The sequence below is a fragment of the Lontra canadensis genome, unplaced genomic scaffold (assembly GCF_010015895.1).
Source record: "Lontra canadensis isolate GAN:19392208 unplaced genomic scaffold, GSC_riverotter_1.0 scaffold108, whole genome shotgun sequence".
In the NCBI taxonomy this organism is placed as follows: Eukaryota; Metazoa; Chordata; class Mammalia; order Carnivora; family Mustelidae; genus Lontra; species Lontra canadensis.
Window position 1 is genome coordinate 4518123 of NW_022631102.1, and position 18967 is coordinate 4537089.

An 18967-nucleotide genomic window follows, 5' to 3' on the forward strand; every position below is an offset into this window, starting at 1 on the left:
CTGTGCGGGGGCTGGATCTGGCCTCACCCCTCCCACGGCACAAGGCTGAGGCTCATCCTGCCTGGTTTCCCCGTGGGCAGAGCGGGGGCAGCACGGCTCCCCTGCTCAGAGCCTCACACGAGACCTGGCCCCGAGGGCAGGCAGGGCTGCCATTTTCCTGGTCCAGCTGTCTAGGGAGGACACACAGGGCAGCAGCCCCAGCTTTGTGCTCCTTTGGGGAAGTGACCAAGAGGAAGGGGTTCTGGCGGATGGAGGTTTTCTGAACAAGGGCCCAGCAGGAGCAGCTTCGCTTGTGTCCAGTGGGAAAGACCACCCTTAGCCCCAGTGGTGGGCAGGAAGGCACAAGGGAGGACACTTAGGGCTGAATTCCGGCCCCGGCTCTTTCTGTCCATGGGACCTGGGGCAGGTCAGTGGCCTCTGTGAGCAGCACTTTACTGTGTGCAGGGCTATGGAGACAAGGAGGAGAAAAAGTGAGAGGGAAAGAGGGAAGGGGAGGAGGGGGAGGAGGGGGGAGGAGGGAGAGGGAGGAGGAGGAGGAAGCAGCTCAGGAGGAAAGGAAGAGGAAAGGAGGGTGGAAGGAGGGCATCCCCGGAGGTCACACTGCAAATCACTAGCCGGCATGGGATTCCTGCCTGGCTCGGGCGCCCCCACTCCGCTGCCCAGACCTCCGGGCTGCAAACCCTCTCCTCCTTGAGGAAGCGCTCAGGGCCCTGAGCTGGCCTGCAGTCCAGCAAGAAGCAAAGTGCAGCCCCGACACCTAAACCCTGCTTTGGGGGGGGGCCTCCCCGGGTCAGTGACCTCTGGGAGCCAAAGCCTCCCCCTGGCCCGGCCTGTCCTGGCCCAGCAGAGCAGGTGTGCTGACCCGCGTACGGGGCCGAAGGGGAGTCCCCCACAGCCCTGAGTGGCCAATCCACATCACTCCCCTTGCTCATTTTGTTTTAAAAGATTTTATTTTATGTATCTGAGAGAGCGTGCAAGGAAGCAGGTGGGGAGAGGAGCAGAGGGACGGGGACAAGTAGACTCCACGCTGAGCACAGAGCCCAACGCAGGGCTCGATCTCACGACCCTGAGATCGCGACCCAACCTGAGCCGAAATCAGGAGTCGGTGCTGCACCGCCTCAGCCTCGCAGGAGCCCCTCCCACACGCGTATTTATTCTGTGCTGAGGCTCCAAGAGGTGAAGGGATGGGAACAGTAAAAGCCAACACCCGTCGAACATCTGTCCAGCTCAGTGGAGGCTCCAGAGGGAAGCCACGAGGATAGTTACGCCGACCACAGCCACGCTCGCTGGGCACGCGGGGGGCCGGCCCCGGGCTCCGTAACCCCGGCAACGGTCCAGGGAACCTCACTGTGGGCCCTCCCGGCGGTCGGCCTCCCTCAGCTTCTGCGATCGGTCGGGCTGCGTGTCCTTCCCTTCTCGCGGCTGAGCGCTGCTCTCCTGTGGGAATGCGCTGGTCTAGTTACTGATTTTTCGCGTTGACAGGCACGTAGCCAGTGCCCAGTTTGAAGCTTTCGTGAACTTGCTGCTGCCAACATTCTCGTCTTTTAGTAAATACGTGTATTTCTGTCTCTTGGGGCCATCGCTGGGAGTCGTAGGTGTGTTCCTGAGTGCTCGCACACGCGTACGCACACACACAGACGTCTACAGGCATCCCGGCGGCATCATTCCACTTTAGCAGCTAATCTCGGTTTTCCAAAATGCTTTCAGGAAGTGACAGTCCGGCCGGAAGGCGTGTTGAGTTCCAGCGGCCGCGCTTGCCCAGCCTTCGTACTTGCAAATGCGTGACGTCGTCTAAAGCAAGCAACGCCCATCTATAGTGTGGGATCTGGAACGTGTCTGCCGTCAGGGTCGTGCTTGGAGGAGGTTTCTGGGGGACTTGGGGGGTCGCATCCTGTCTCTTGGTCAGGGTACTGGTGACACAGGCGTGTGACACTTTGTGAGAAGTCACCACTTACGACGCGCTCGCTTTGCTGTATGTTTGCACACTAAATATGAATCTTTAAAAAACACACTTAGGTTGGGATTGGGAGGGAGACAAACCATAAGTGACTCTTAATCTCACAAAACAAACTGAGGGTTGCTGGGCAGAGGGGGGTTGGGGGGGGTTATGGACATTGGGTAGGGTATGTGCTATGGTGAGTGCTGTGAAGTTTGTAAACGTGGAGATTCACAGACCTGTACCCCTGGGGGAAAAAAATATATATATATGTTTATAAAAAATAAAATTATTAAAAAAAAAAAACAAAACACACTTAGGGCGCCTGAAGGCTCAGTCGGTTGAGCGTCGCCTTCGGTTCAGGTCAGGATCCCGGGGTCCTGGGATCGTGCCCCATGTCGGGCTCGCTGCTCCGTGGGGAGTCTGCTTGTCCCTCGGCCCTCCCTGCTCCTGATCGTGCTCTCTCTCTCTCCTATGCTTTCTCTCTGTCAAATAAACAAAATCTTAAAAGAAAAAAAAGGACCCTTACGAGGAATCCCAGGCGCAGGCGGCATTATCGCCTTGCTGGGACGGTGAAGACGCTGACAGTCCAGGTCACTGCCGGGGGGTGGGGTCCCTCTCCTGACCCATCCCCACATCTGTTCAGTCGTGGAGTTGGTTCGACCTCCGCGGTGTTTCTCTGACTGGCCACCAGTTTCCACTGGCGTCAGCCCTCGGGCTGGATGGCCCCCTGCTTGCCTGTGGCTCCCCGGGGTCGGGTGTTGGTCGATCGGTGGCCCTTGGGCAGCATCTGAACCCCCGCCCTGTACTTACTGGCTGAAGACAGGACAGAGTGAGACACGGTTTGCTCAGCCGGATGTGGGACGGGTGATGCCAGTGTGGGGACCGTCAGGCTCAGGATAGGTGCTTCCTTGGTGGGGACAAAACGAGCAGTGGGGCTGTGAGCGTGCGTCTGGGGTTGGAGCGGGCCCCCATCCTGTCTTCCAGGCCCTTACAGTGAGGCTGGGGAGGGAAGCGCGTTTCCTGCCGTGGGAGGCTAATCATGTGGAGGAGGGACGGGTCGATAGGTGCCCTCCATTAGTGACACGACAGAAGAATTAAATTAGTAGATGGATGAAATTCATTTCCTTTGAGCAGTGACTTTTTAAAATCCTTCGCAGTAACGCCCAAACAGAAGGGAATGGTTCTAGACAGTCGGTTCTGCAGTCATTAGAAGCAGTAATTCTAGAGATGACACGGCAACGTGAGAAACACTCAGGACGTGATGGTGAGACCGAGGGACGGGAGACGCCCTCTAAGGGGTGGCTTGTGGGGACCGTCCTGCTCAGCAACAGGCGAGGCGGGGAGGGAAGCCCGCAGGCCAGCACGCAGCATCTCCAAACGAAGGGACCTCCGTGATCGTGGTTTCTTGTTCCCTGCGTCTCTAACTTTCCGTAGAGGTTTTGCTTCTTGTACGTGTTTGGGAGTTTATTTTTGGAAAGATGGAATGGTTTCAGCCTAGGCCCATAGCTCTCCATCCATGCATGTTAGCAGTGTTCTGGGGGGCGTCCTCTGGCCCTGCTGCAAGGAGGGGAGAGGGAAACGTGCCCGGGGCTTCACCCACAGCTGCGGGGCTGGAGACCATGTTCCGTTAGTGCTCTCTGAACCCGCAGGGCCGCCTCCCGGCCACGCACCAGGACAGGCCCTTCCCTCTCCGGCTGAGGCCTGGGCCATGACCAGGAAGGCGGGAATGAAAGGAAGGGCTCTTCTCTGACGTGCCCACACACAGAGGCTGTGAGCAGCAGAAAAGACGCTGACAGTCCCAGAAGGACGTAGACAGAGAAACACGACCCCCCGGCCCAGCACTATCCTCAAGGGCGGCTGAGGTGCGACCCGTAAGACGTGGAAGAACATCTGGAAAGCCCTGGGGAGGATGGGCCCAGGCGTCAGCAGCTGGGCAAGAGGAGGGACGGACACGGGGGAGGGGCGGCCTCCATCCAGCCGAGCAGACCATGCAGAGCTCACCTTGAGCCCTGACTGCCCATGTGCCCACTGCTCACACGGCAACACATCTGGGAGGCCGAGGGGGGCTCTGGGGGAGGGCAGTGCCTGTGCTCTCCCCAGACACCTCCTTCCCTTCCTGCTACCACGTGGGTCCTACCCTCTCAGCCCAGGGCTTATCGAAAGATGTCGGGGCCCGTGGGACCGGAGCACACTCCCATTCAGAGGGAGACGAGCCCTTGAAATCTAAACAACATGTAAATCACACGTCTGGGCGCCAGCTTTTCAGCTGTGAGAGACTCTGTGCGGTCAGACTATCAAGGTCTATGATTCTGAAGCAAGTGCCCTGGGGGGTGGTGAGGGCACACCTGCTCTGCCCCCTCCGGCTGCGCCAGCCTTGCCAGTTTAAAGAAGCAACATCCAAGTAAACTCCAGATTCTTAGAAGACCAGAGTGCCATGTTTGAATGGAGCCCAGCGGCACCCCGCAATTTCATTGTCACGGTGAGGGAGGGCATGCAGGGCCTGGGCTTTACAAGAAGGGCTTGTGAGCAAGCCTTGTAGGGACCAAGCACTCCCCGCCTTCCCTGGCCTCCCCAGGAAGCCTCCCTATCGAATGCATAATTTATGAGGACGAGATCATGCATATTCATGAGCTCATCGCCTTCCAAGGCCAGTGGCTGTCTCTGAAAAATCTCCCATAATGAATTATTGCATGGGAAGCCGCGGGCTGGGCTCAAAGCAGGACTCAGTCCTCAAAATTACTATTATCTCTAAAACTTGCTTTGAAGAAAATGCTCCCAACGGTGCCTACCTCTGGTCAAATGTGGGGGAGATGCAAGAACGAAGCCTCCACCGTAGGAACCCTTGAGTCCCCAGGCTGCACAGAGAGGGGCGCACCAGTAGCATTTCAGGGAAACCGAGGCAAGTCTCCCTTCAGCCCGGAAAAAGCAACTCTGTGTGCGTCGTGGGTAGAACTCTGGAATAAGCCTTCTTAAGGCTCTGTTCACATAATAGCAGGAGCCCACAAGCCCCCTGGCAGGTTCTTACCCTGTCTGGACCTCAGTCTTCCCCATCTGTGGACTGGGAGGCTGATCCCTGCTCGCACCCACTCTAAGACACGCTCTTCACAGTTGAGCGCCTCTGAGCCCGGAGCGAGTTCACCCATCAACGCCTCGGCTGGCGTCGGGGTATGAAGGGTGGATTTTCTCTTTCCTAGTGGTCCAGAGGAGAACGTGCGTCTGACAATCAGTGCGACCCTTGGCTCTGACAAGCACAGGCATCCTTCGTCCTGCTGCACTTGGCAGGTGCCGCGATTTTTACAAACTGGAGTGCTGTGGCCATCCTGTGTCGGGCACGTCTCCTGGTACCATTTTCCCAACCACATCCGCTCACTTCGTGTCTCTGGGTCCCAGTCTGATAATTCTCCAGAAATTTCATTATTCTTTTTGTTATTCTTGTATTTGTTAAGGCAATCTGGGCTCAGCTGCCTGGATGGCTCAGTCGATTGTCTCCCTTTGGCTCGGGTCACGATCCCAGGGTCCTGGGATCCGGGCCTGTATCAGGTTCCCTGTGCAGGGGGGAGTCTGCTTCTCCCTCTGCCCCTCCCCCCTGCTTGTGTGCGCTCACACTCTCTCTCTCACAAAAATAAATAAATAGGTAAATCTTTAAAAAAAACAGGGGATCTGTGCTCAGTGCTCAGCACCGCTGAAAGCTCGGCGTGGTCAGCATTTCTTAGAAAGGAATATTTTCTAATGAAGGTACGTGCGCTGTTTCCTTGGACACTTCCTAGATCATTTATATATGCCATGCGAACGAAAACTTCCATTTGTCTCGTTTTATAGTGACCGTCCCCGTATCGCTGCGGTCTGGAGCCCAACCCACAGCCATCTCCGAGGTGCGTCTGTACAGCCCTAAGCGCTCCCTTCCAAAGCCCTGACTCTGCTCGGGGTGGGGAGCCCGGGGCTTACGAACAGGTGAGAGACCAAGGCCACCTCACCGAGCGCGCAGGCCGGCAGGTAGCAGGAAGGCTCCCCTTCCCACTCCTGGATTCGTCTGGGAGAGAAACCTGTTCTCAGAAATCCTGAAGTCGACATTTTATTCGGTGCGCTTTGTGGCGTTTGAAGTGTGAAATAAGGGCCGGTTTAACTTAGATGTTGGGGTAGGCGTGGGAGGGAGCATAGAAGTTTTCCCGAACTAGTCACAACCTGGTTAAAATGTTACTCACGAAACCCAAGACAGTGATTCAGCTAATACCCCATCTGGCATTTCTTGCTTACAAGCAACTCACATGTGACTCAACTTTGATTCTGCTTTATTAAACATTAACCAGCCCACTTCCCGAGCCCAATAAAAAGCGGTCTTGAAAGCCTCACCGCGCAGGAGCATGTGTGTGTGTCTGTGAGCGTGCGTGTGTGCGCACATGCGTGTGTGTGCACGTGTGCGTGCATGTGTGTGTGCAGGGGGCAGGCTCGTCCACGAGCACCCCAGGATGTGTGGCCTGCGTGTATGCAGGGCTTGGCCTTGTTGATGTGTGACCTGTGCTATCACCCGGGACCCCAGGTTTGGTTTGATGTCCTGCTGTCACCACCTCGGGATCCTTGATGATTCTTGAACAGGGCCTGCGTGTTCATTTTGCACGGGGCCCTGCAAATTGTGTGACCGGTCTGTGTGTATGTGCGTGCGTGTGTGCGTGTGTGTGTGTGTCTGCACGTCTGGCTCACTTGTCCCAGGCAGTGTGGGCGTGAGCATACGGATGAGGAGCACGTGTGAGGACTGGAGAACGTGAACACGAGCAGGGTGTGGAGAACCTCACAGATGGGTCAAGGGGGGCCAGAGACTGGGACCGTGAGCCACAGGGGAAGCCCGGAGATGCAGATCCCAGGAGCCTGGGTGGGGCTCAGGAATGCACCATTCTGGGCAGCACCCCCACCCCACGTGGCTATAAGGACCAAAGTTTGAGAACTCCAGGCTGTACATTTAGGGCACTGAAAAGTGAGGCCTGCGATCCTCTAAGGCAAGGTTTAGAACATCCCCGAGCTCCAGCCAGCTCACCACCCACCCTAGCATCTCAAGTTCAGGTTCTTAAAGGAACAGAAGCCTGCCAGGAACACCAAGGAGTGGTTGGACACCAAAGCTGCTAACCTCAGGGAACCCCGGCCAGAGGCCTCCCTTGGCTGCCTGGGCCCTGAGCCAAGCAGTGACTCATGCTGGAGGGGGACGGAGTGGCCTTGAGGGCCAGCCCTCCCCTCCCACCTCCCTGCAGCACAGGGCGGGGCCAGACCTGCTACCCGTGATTTCTCCAGTTTATCAGTGGGGGGGGTCTCGCCGCAGACCCTGTTCCTGGCACCGTACTCCTGCCCGTGTTCTGGGCCTGGCATCCCACACCGAGAGCCGCCCTGAATTGGAGTGATGGGGGTCATCAGCAGCACCCCTCCCCGTGGTGCCATCTCCAGCAGCACGGGGAAGGGTCCTCAGGGCAGGCGCTGACCCTTGGATGGATGGCGCCTGGTGACCTCACCCAGGGTAATTCCCTTCCCGAGCTCCATTTCACTGAAAGCCATCCCAGGGTCAAGACGCTATCCCCTCGCGAGTACAGTAATGGCGGGGAGAGGGCGGCCCCTCACCAGCTGGCGACCTGGCAGGTTCCTTGAGCTCTCCGAGCCTCAGTTTCTTTGCCCCTGTGCCAACTCTCTGCTGGGGCTTGGCTCCTGCCCTCTGCCTTCCTCGGGCACACCTCCTCCAGGCAGCCCCTGCTTGACCAACGGATGCGTCTCAGTTTCCCCTCCCCAGCCCCATGGCGAGGGGGCTATGGGGATTGAGCCACTGATCAGCAACAGTGCAAATCAGAATTGGAGTCCTACAAGCTCTGGGGACCAGGAAAAGCCCCCCATTTCCCCAGAGGGGAAGTGGCCCTGCCCTGAGTGCTTTTTTCTATGGCTGCCACTGTAAGGCACCTACTGTGTGCCAGGAACCCCGCAGACCCCCGCTGGAGCCCTTAAAACCATCACAAGATGTAGGTGGGGATGTCATAGATAAGGAGGCAAGGGCTCAGAGAGGTTAGGCGTCTTGCCCAAGGACACACAGCCCGTGTAATCTGAGCTTGAAGCCCAGGGCCTTCGCCGGAACCCGAATGCAGAGTTACCTGGCATCTCAGAGCCAGTGTCAGCCCAGCCTCAAGACCCTTTGGGCCTTTAGGAGCCCGATGCCATCTGAGGCTGCCTATCCCCATGGTTCCTCCCTCCACTTCCCGACATAGCCCTGGTGGCAGGGGGCCCAGCGCCAGCCCTTCCATTATTCACGCCTCCCTTCAGCGGCCAGCAGGGACCTGGACCAGAGGCTCAGGCTTTGCCAGGAGAGATAAGGTGCCAACACCTGACTCGTCCTTCTCTGAGCTGCATCTCGATTTTCCGAAAGAACACAAAGGCTTGTTGTTCCTGGCCCAGTGCCGCAAGTTGGACCTCCTTCTCATGAAAGGAAGAGAAACCATTAGCAGGATTAAGAGCTGTTAGATGTTTTTAAAAAGACCGATTAGATTTACAGCTTTTCCTTGTGACCACCTGTCCCCTCCTGTAACCACGCTGGTGTCTGAGGGGCAGGCGCTTGCCATCTGCAGGGGTCTGGGGTGGGGGTGTGGGGGAGCTGGGTCCACGTAGCACATCCCAGCCCAGCTGCTACCAGTCCTGCCTTAGAGGTGGGGAAACTGGGGCTTGCTCAGACCACTCAGTGGGTGGATGGCTTTGCCAGTGTTCTCTGTCCCAGGACGGCAAGCTGACTCAACAGTCCTCAAAACAAGAAACAAGTGAATTTGTGTTTGCAAACCTGGCCCACCCACCCCCGAACCTCTAACTTTTCAGTTGGGCAAGCAGAGTTCGAAAACGAGAAGGCCAGGCCACCAAAGGGAGCCCTGGGGAGTTGGTCTGCAGTCCCTGCGCCTCACCCTTCCCCCCTCTTCTCCTCCAACATGAGGAGCCCCCACCCCAGGCAGACCAGGCTAGGAGTCGAGGCCTGGCCTTACCCAGAAGTCACGCATGCCAGTGTTGGGGGAAGCAGGGGTGGGGGAGGCGGCGTTCCAGGCTGAAAGGTGTTCCTCTCCCCTGCAGACCACACCCCTGCCCCAGGATTAAGGGGATGTCACAAGAAGGGACACAGTGTGGCAGTGTCTTGTGCCCCCACCTCCAGGGGTAAGGCTTCAGAGAGCACCCCCACTTCCCACATCAGGAAATTCAGGCCCAGAGAGGGAAGAGATTGTCTGTGAACCCCGGTGACGCAGGGCAGGGACAAGGGAGGTCCTCACACTAGGCACGTGACAATCCACACCCTCTGAGCCCCAGTTTTCTTGTCCATAAAGTGGGAGTGAGGGTAAATCCTGGTGGTGGGACTGTGGGGGAGAGAGAACAGGGTGTACAGAAGGGCCTTGGATGGGTCTCGACTCTAGTGCTTCCTTCGTAAAGGCTGCTGCAGGAAGAGCAGCCAGCAGCGTGGGGGGAATGACGAGGCCATTTGCTGAGCACCTACTATGTGCCAGTTGCCGGGCACGGACTCGGACGTGGATGCCGCCCTCACAATGGTCACCATCTTGTAGGGGCAGGGCAGGAATGGAGAGGCTACGACGGAAGAAAGGCTTTGCTAGGGATGAAGAGGTGTTCCCGGAGGAGGAACCAAAAGGTGAGAAATGGCCCAGAAAGTGCTGAGTTCTAGCTCCTCGCTGTACTTGGGGTGGGAGGGTGGGGGAGGGCTGGCTGGTCCCCTAGAGAAGCCGTGTGTGCCAGGCGAGGGGCTTAGACCACGCTCCAGTGGAGAAAAGTCCCCAAGAAGTCCCATCCGCTGAAGTGTCAGGGGGCTCGGGCCACAGGGCTGGGAGGAGAGGCGCCCGGTGGGATAGGCAGGTGGGGGGGGGCGCCTCCCCAGGGGAGGAGGTGACACCCCTGTCTTTGCAGGCAGGACTCCCTCCAGGTGTTTGCCTGCCAAGCAACCTTCCCGCTTCCTGCTCCTGGCCACCCTCAGGCAGGCCCTGAGTTCCAGGCAGGGAAACTGAGGCTCGGCCAGATGCAGTCACTTGCCGTGTGCCTCCCACAGAGGCCTGGTTCTCACTCACGCTCCCTCTCGGCTTCCCTGAGGACGTCGTCCATCACCCACATAATTTCGGGCTTATTTCCTTATTCAGGCTTCGCTATTTTTTTTTAACTGCTATTTCAAAAAGTCTAATTTTTTTAACATGCTATTTTTGAAAGGAAGCATCTCTTCCTTCCTGCGGTCAGGTCCCACCAGGCTCCCTCTCGCACTGACCCTGCTTACTCCAGGCCATCAACCACTTTCTTCACAGGGGGCGGAAAGGAAGGGGAGACATCTGCCCTTGACACTGGTCAAGCTTTGGTGCAGCAGCCAAAGGCGGTTCAGGAGGGAGGGAGAAGAGCAGGGCTCAGAGGCCAGGAAGGCATGGGGCGTAAAGCTCTTTCTTTGGGGGGGTCTAAGCCCCTTGGGCTGTTTCCCTGGGTCCCCAGCCAGAGCCCTGGGAGGCCACAAGCTTCTCGGGCATCTGTGTCGGTGCCTGCAGTAGGCTGAAGGCGCCAGGCTCTACTCACTAGGTCCTTGGCATGTTACCATATATGGGGAAAGGGTCTTTGTAGATGTAATTAAATTAAGGATGCGGGGTGGGGGGAGGTACTCTCCTGGTTTATCCAGATGGCCCTAAATGCCACGGCGAGAGTATTTAGGGGAGAGCAGCAGACAGAGATCTGATTCAGAGAAGGGGGACAATGTGACCAAGGAGGCAGGGACAGAGGGACACGGCCTCCAGTCAAGGGTGCTGGAAGAGACCAGGGATGGATTCTCACCCATGAGAGCAGGGCCATCCTGACACCTGGTCTTCGGCCCATTGTGTCTAATTGCAGGCTTTGGGCCTCCCGAACGCTGAGAAAATTAATTTTTGTGGTTTCATGCCACCAAGTTTATGGCCATTTGTCATGGGAGCCCCGGGAAGCAAACGCAGAGCCACAGCCAGACTGATGACACCCCCGCCCCGACACACACACAGAGGCAGAGGCTGCAAGAAAGGCCTGGTCTCCTCCTTCACTGGGCTGACATTCAAGTGTACAGACATCGAACAAAATAAAGCTATATTTCACCTGAAGCCCTATCCCGCCTCCCTCCCGCCTTCCCTGCTTTCTCCTGAGCACCTTTCCCCCGGCAGGGAAGCATGTGCGTAGGCCCAAACCTTCACTCCCATCTCTAGAACCCCCCCACCCTGCCCTTGACCATGAACACTTGTCCATTTGGGCTTGACAGCCACCCTATACGGTATCATCAGGTTCATTTTACACACGAGCAAACAAGGGCCCGGAGAGGTTCTGTGACTTGCAAAGGTCACACAGCACTGGGTAGCTGAGCCTGAACGCCAATGCCAGTCTCACTGATTCCCAGTCACACTCCAGTCCCTGCTTCTCGCCTGCTGCCCCGAGGGGCCGTGGACACAGTGACAGCATCCACACCCAGCCCCAGAGCTTGGAGTCCCCTTGGGGCATGACCCAGGATGGCAAGCTGCCCCAGGGCCATCGAGGTGAACTCTTTCTCCCACTGGGCCCAGAACAGAACTGGAATTGTTCCCTCCGGGGCGGCCGAATGAGCTTGCTATCTGGAGCCGGGTTTGCTTTCCGCTGTGATGAGATGATTATGTTCCCTCACCTCCCACCCAGCTCCCGGCTCAGGTTACAGCCACACAATCAGGTTGACCATCCCATCAGCACCTCCGCCAGGCCCCAGGCTCCTGCCCAAGCTCGTGCGAGGATGCTCCTGGCCTATTTCCAGAGCTCTCCATGGACAGACGGAGGCTTGCAAGTCCAGGAAGGGCAACGTGACCAGCCTGGGGAGTAGTCAAGGGGAGGAGGCCCAACAAGATAAGAAAACCTTGCAGGTGTCCCTAGCCGGAAACCCGAATGGCCGGCAGGCTTATCTTCCCCGAGGCTGCGGTCTGGACACCTGCCTCATCTGGGTTGTACAGATGTGGCCGGCTCACTTGGCCGGCCCAGACCAGCAACTGGAGAAGAAATCACCAGGGCTGGACCCGTGTCAGTCACCGCCTTCTCTGATGAGGTTTGTCCCTCTCCTAAATGGGTTTGGAACTTGCAGAAACTTCCAGTTTTCTAGCTTTCTCCGACTCCCTCCCTCCCACCAGCCTTCAGCGGAGGCCCTGTAAGCCCAGACCGCAGCTTCGGGCAGGAAACATTTGCTGGGCAGCTGCTCTGGGCCAACACCCTGGAATGATCTCAGTGAATCCTCATCACAGCCTGGGACGCAGGCACTGCCCCGCCCCATTTTACAGATGAGGACATTGAGGCTTACGGTCTCAGAGCCAAGGGGGTGATGCCAAGGAGCACAGGAAAAGACACTCAATACCACCAGTCGCAGGGAAAGGCCAATCAACACCATGGTGAGACACCCACCCGCTCAAATGGCCGGAATCAAACAGGTGACAAGCAGCGTCGGTGAGGATGTGCAGAAAGGGGGGCCCTCGTGCACCCCTGGGGTGTTGTCGCTGTGGAAGACGGTCCAGGGGTCCTAGGAAGGTGCCATGGAGACACCCTCCAGCCCAATAAGCCTGCTTGGAGGCGTACGCCCAAGAGAGATGAAGACATCTGTCCTGAGTCATGCGCTCGTGTCCGCGGTAGCATTGGTCATCACAGCCGAAATGTAGAAATGGCCCAAATGTCGGTCACCTGGTGACTGGATAAGTCACGTGTGTTCTTTCCACACGACGGGAGGGCATTTGGCCACACGACGGATGAAGCACGGACGCAGACGCAGGGGGAGACTAAAAATATCCCTCGAGGGAAAGGCCACACGCTGCACGATTCTGCTTATAAGAATGAAACAGCCACAACGGCGAATCCACAGAGACAGAGACACGAGTGGCTGGGGCGCCGGGAAGGACTGCAAAGGGGTGGGGGTTTCTTCCCGAGGTGATTAAAATGACCCCAAGTGGGCTATGTGAGCACAGTGGTACAACCCTGGGAATGGAGTAAGATCCGCTGCCCTGGACACTTGGGGTGGGCGAGCTGTGGGGGATGTATGAATTGCCGCTCAATAACGCCGCTCCCAGAAGCAGAAGTTACGGCGCCGGGGTGGGCCCCAGGACGCTGCCTGGAGCCTGCAGCCTGAGCACCGCTGGGGACTCAGAGAGACCTGAGCACAAGTCCCCTGGCCAGCTGCCCCCTAGGGGCCTCCACGGGCCAGGGCCCCTGCTCTCCCCTCACGTGACAGGGCCTGGCGGGACCCATGCACACAGGACAAGCCTGATAAGCACCGCCAAGTCAGGTGGTCCACTGAGACCACGGGCCCCTCCAGAGAAAAGCAGAAGGGAGAGTGTTTTCTGCAACTGCACCGTGCGTTGACACATTTTTCCATCTGAAATAAATCAGGCGGGAACCCTAGAAGATGTGTTTAAACTGGAGCGAGAGCTCTCTAAACAGTCTGGCTTAGAGGTTGGACTGTGGGGGCCTGGGCTGCAGGGGAATGTGATCCCCAGCAGGGAGTCCTACCATACCAGCTTTAGTAACACGATTAATATTTAACTTATTTTAATTACTATAACACTAATCGATATTAATCGATGAATAAAAATTATATTTAATTACTAATATTAATGTTTTAAATTCCAGCTTTATTTCTCGCTATTCGGTTGACATCATCGACCCTTACGGAAATGCTTAGCGACAACCTCTAGTGTTTGCAAACGTTTTGAAGCCAGGTCTCATCTCATGCGAAACGACACGCGGCGTTCACGGCCACCCCGCTCCGGTTCCGCTGGTTTCGTTCCTGCGGCCACTCGTCAAACGGACAGCGAGCCTCTGCGTGGTGCGGTTGCACGGGATCAAGGAAAGAGCGCCTGCCTCAGAGAGATGGCGCACGGACCCCTAACTCACCTCCCCATCTACTCCCACCGTCATTTGCCCTGAGCTCAGACCCCGGCTCTTCATCTGGGGACCGCGGTGGCCGAGAGGGCTTGGGAGCTGTCCGGCCAGCACCCCCTCCGGTGCGCGAGCAAATAAGGAATCAATGGAGCTTCGCGGCAATTAACGGCTCATGTTTCTCTTGGTTATGCTTTTCCTTGCTGGCGTGGTGACACAATCGCTCCGTCGCTTATGTCTGTGCTTTTAAATGCAAATTTAAATCTGTGGGAAAGAACACGTTTTGAAAAATCTTGTCCCTTGCTTTGTGACTTGCATGGTGAAACGATTCATAATTTGCATTTCAGATGCTTAAGGACCGCGGCTCCGACGATACGCTCCCAACATTTCATAATTAAAATGGATTACTTTTTTTTTTTAAGTCAGTTGGGGACAAAAGTCCATGGGGGGGCGGATATGACTGCCGTTCACAAATGGAGAGCGGTAACCCCCCCCAAGCCCGGCCATTAGCTGTGGCCATGTGACTCGCTGGAGCCAATGAAATGCCCGCAGTGGCAGGACGGGCGACTTGGGCATGGGAGCATTTGTCAGCGCGGTGTCTCTATCTCTCTGCCGGGCCTCATAACCCAGAAAGCATGGGTCCATATGGAGGCGTCAGGCTGAGCTCCCGCTTAGGCAACCCGCCCAGGAGTTACCCAGATCCACAAAAGACTTTGCATGAACGGGAAATACACCTTTGTTGCTTTAAGCCACTGGGATTTATCTGTTTTGTTTTTTGCTTTTGTTTTTTTTTTTTTTTCCCAGCACACACTGAGTCTATCCCAGCCCCTATAGTCAGTAAAAAACAAAGGGTCTGGGTTGACAAATGCAAAGATTTGAAATCAGGATTGCATGACAATGGGTATCGCTAATTCATCTCAGCCACCAGTTTCCTTTATCTTTTTCTTAAGATTTTATTTATTTATTTAAGGGAGAGCCCATGGGGACAGGGAGAGAGAATCTGAAGCAGACTCCACACTGAGCAGGGAGCCCAAGGCAGGGCTCAATTCCACGACCACAAGATCATGACCTGAGTCCAAACCAAGAGTCGGCGGACGCTTAACTGACTGAGCCACCCAGATGCCCCTTGGCCACCAGTTTCTGTCATTTTTTTTTTAAAGACTTTATTTATTTATTTGACAGACAGAGATCACATGTAGGCAGAGAGGCAGGCAGAGAGAGAACGGGAAGCAGGCTCCCCGCTGAGTAGAGAGCCTGATGCGATGCTCGATCCCAGGACCCTGGGATCATGACCTGAGCCGAAGGCAGAGGCTTTAACCCACTGAGCCACCCAGGTGCCCCCAGTTTCTGTCTTTTATTTTGACCCCCATGTGTTTTTACAGACCAGCTCTGGGCCCTTGCCAGGTCACCCCCAGCCCCCTGGAGACAAGCATCTGTCCTCTGGACCTCCGTGATGGGGGAGGCAGCCTCCCTGCCCCCACACTCAGTTGCTTAGTCCCCTACTCCCCCATCCCTCGCCTCCTGAGTCAGCCTCAGCCTCTCTCCCCAGGACCATTCTTGCCAGCCTCCTTCTGGGCCTCTTGGCCTCCAGATTCTGGTCCCTGCTCCCAACACATTGAAGCAATCCAGGTACTGTCAGCTCGCATTCTCGCTGGCCCCTATTGCCCAAGAGATGGAACCCAAACCCACTTACCTGTCTAGAAAGAGGGAAGCCCTCATCAATAGGAGGGGACACCCTAGAGAGATGATGAGACCCTGGGACCAAGCCTGCCTCTCCTGGGGGAAGACACTTCCTTTCCAAGAGCAGGACCTAAATTAAAATGTTTTGCTTAAATCTCTTTGTAGACACGGCTGCCGGCCCCAAGGCCAGTTGGTAAACAAGGAGACTCAAACCCAGGCCAGGACGAGGAGGGAAAAGGAAGTGAATTTCTCTCTGGGTTCTGGGGATGCCGGAGGAAGTGAGTGGGATATGCGGTGGCCTACTGCAATGTCAGGCCCTCCGCCCTTGGGAAAAAACCCTGTATCCAGGCAAAGACATACACTTGGGGACCCAACTATGGGGACCTTTGGGGGGCCCCAGAGAGCTGTTGGCCCCCTGAGTGAATTGCTCAGAACAGGTCCAGGAGCTGCAGAGCTGAGGGAGAGGATAAAGACAGGGGGACAGGCAGTAGCTAGTCTGTCCACTGTCTACTGCAATGAACCAAGGGGCCATGGCCTCGGTGGGAGTTTATGCAGAAAGACAAAGAGAGTCACTGTTGGCTGAGCCCTCATCACGTCTTCATCATACCCCCCAAAGCAAGGCGAGTGGAAACCCACCACTGAGGCTCAGAGAGGCTAAGTGACTCACCTGAGGCCACAGAGCCAGGAGACAGGGCAGTAGAGTCGAGATTCGAACCCCGGGTTCGGAGGGACTTGCCCTCGTTGCTCTGCTGAGAATAACAACGGCCTATTCTGTGGGGCTTGGAATTGTAAAACGGCTTTGCTGGAAGCCCTCCTAAACACGTGGGTTCTGCCAGGGCAGAGGCTGGATTCTCTTCCTGCAGAGTTCTGCCGGGAGGGGAGGGGGCTGGCCACGAGGTCAAAGGCAGGAAGGGACAATCAACAGACCCAGAGTGCCTGGAGCCAGCACCTTCCGGCCCCTCCGTCCAGGCCACACCAGCCCTTAGAGACACTGTCTCCAGACCCAGCAAGGGACATGGTAGGGCCCCATTTTACAGATGGGGGAACTGAGTCTCGATGGGAAAGGGGCCCATCCCGTGCTGGGTTTCGCTCAGGGGCGGAGCCAGGCCTAGAATCCGGACAGCTGTGAGGGAAGCCCCTTCCCTGGACCGGGTGTGGGGCTGGCAGCTCCCGGGACAGGCAGCTTCCTGCTATAAATACAACATTGCCTCGTGGTAACCTTAGCCTCCAGGCTCCCCTGTCCAGGCGCAGGGCCACAAGTCCTGGAGCCGACCGCCTGCCACTCTGCTCCTGCCCTGTGCAGTTTTCTGGACACCCTAACAAGGTACCACATTTTTTTTGGCACAGATTCCAAATTATTTTAGCCAACCCTGAGCTAGGATTGGCTGAGCTAGCCCTGAGCTAGCCCTGAGAAGGGCTGTTGTTCAGATGAGAACCACAAGGGCCTACAAGACCCCCCAACCCCCACCTGTGGGCGAGCAGGGTAGGATTTCCTGGATGGGTCTGGGGAGGTGGGTTCAAATCCAACTCTGCCATGTACCAGCTGGGCAACCTGGGGCCAGTCTATTTGCCTCTCTGAGCCTCAGTTTCCCTACCTGTACAGTGGAGTTCATGCACACCCTCCAGGGATCAAACAACATTTCCAAGGTGGCCAGGACAAGATGCAGCACATAGTCTGTCCCCTCCGTTTTCCTCTTTGGCTGCAGCTCACTTACTAGGGGACGGTAATTATAGTTACACCTGCTAACAGTAAGATGGGCGTTATGTCAAGCAGGTTATATGCTTTCTGCCACTTAATCCTCGTTGGGACTTGAGGAGCTAATGTCCTATTATTGTGGACAGATGAGGAAACTGAGGCCCGGGGACCTTCAGTAACCTGCCCATGGTCACACATGTCATGGCTGGGCAGCTGAGAACTTTCTTGCTACAGACAGAGGCCCAGGGACTGGTTTCTGAAAAGAGGTAGAAATATTTCATGGTATCCTCCTGGACCCAACCATTGCCATGGGGTTGGAATCCTAGAAAGTCTTGACCTTCAGACAACACACTCTAGGAGACCCCCCCAAAACACACACACGCCCTTGCACCCAGGTGTTGCCTCTACTGCCAACCAGATTCCCCAGCAAGTCCAGCACAGCAGAGAAAAAAAACATTGCACAGTGCTCTACAGGAAGCCGAATCCCACGCTCGCCCAGGTGACCCGCCCAGCCAGGGTGGGCACAGCCACCACCGCGCCTGACAGCCCCAGCCCCGCTGACCTTCTCCTTCACTGTACAGGGGCATAAAGGCCGTGTCTCCTCTAGCCTCCTGGACACACACACACACACGCACACACACACACGCACACGCTTGGCGCCCATTCCATCGGCCCAGCAGGCTAAATACTGTTCTGGCCTTCCTGAAATACCCTTCTCTGTGCGGGTGGTTTTACAAGCTGCTAAAAGCAGGGCCGTGTCCCTGGTGGAAGGAGAGAGCTATTCCGGGTTTGTGTCAGGTGCTGGCAGAGCCAGCCAGAAAGGGCCCGTCTGCCGCCCCCCCGCCCCCACACACCGGCTCCTCGGCAGACAATTCTTGGCAGCCTGCACCCCTAATGCCTGGCGGAAGAGGGTGAGGTCAGGCCAGTTTTGTTGGTGTCCCCCTCCCCAGCACACTCTCTCTCTCTCTCTGTTCCAAATCTGACTTGGCCCGGCCCAGGCGCCAGGACTGTCTACCAGACACCATGCCCGGAGGACCACACTGCTGTCCATCACAACCAATCCAGGACCCCCAGGCTGGCCTGACCTGTCTGGGCATGTCCCCGCGTGGCGTTGCGGGACAGATAAGGACTCCAGGGGCCACAGACGTGCAGTGGTTTAGGCAAGAAGGTGCCGCTGGAGCGGCCAGACCGGGAGACACAGGCTCCTGCCCGGGACTCTCCACCTGCTGCTTCCGCGAGGCCATGACTGAGTGCCCCGATACAGATCGGCGGTCACGCGGTCACGCGTTATCACATTCAGGCTTCACAACCACCTGCGGGGAGGGCTGGCGCTGCCTTTTTTTTCACTTGGGGATATGGAGCTTCAGAGCAGGGAAGCTCCTTGCCCCAGGTCAGTCACCCAATGTAGAAGTGAGAGAATTGGGGATTTGAACCTGGGCCGCCTGGAGGAGGCTGTCTGCAGCCCTGGCCCCACGATGGCCAGCTCAGAGGGATGTCCATCTCAGAACCTGCCTTCAGCTGGGGGAGCTGAGGGCGGCCAGCCAGCCGCACAGGCAGTCAGTCCCCTGGGGAGGGCAGAGGGTCTGTGTGCAGACCACAGTATCTGACTGGCCCTCTGTCTTTGTGTCCCCGGCCATTTCCAACCTAGGGGATTTGGGGACTCCTGGAGGGCCTGCCTTGTGCAAGCAGACCCGGGCCTCCGAACTTCCCAAAGGTCTCTGACCTTTGGGGAATCAGATGGAAGCTGGAGGCCCCCCCACCCCAGACACATG

General features: G+C 56.9%; 1 protein-coding gene across 2 annotated transcripts in view; it reads right to left on the reverse strand.

The window, feature by feature from the left end:
* Window positions 1–18967, reverse strand: part of EML1 (EMAP like 1) — a 175122-nt gene that overhangs the window by 155588 nt on the left and 567 nt on the right. The gene's annotated exons all lie outside the window — the stretch shown is intronic.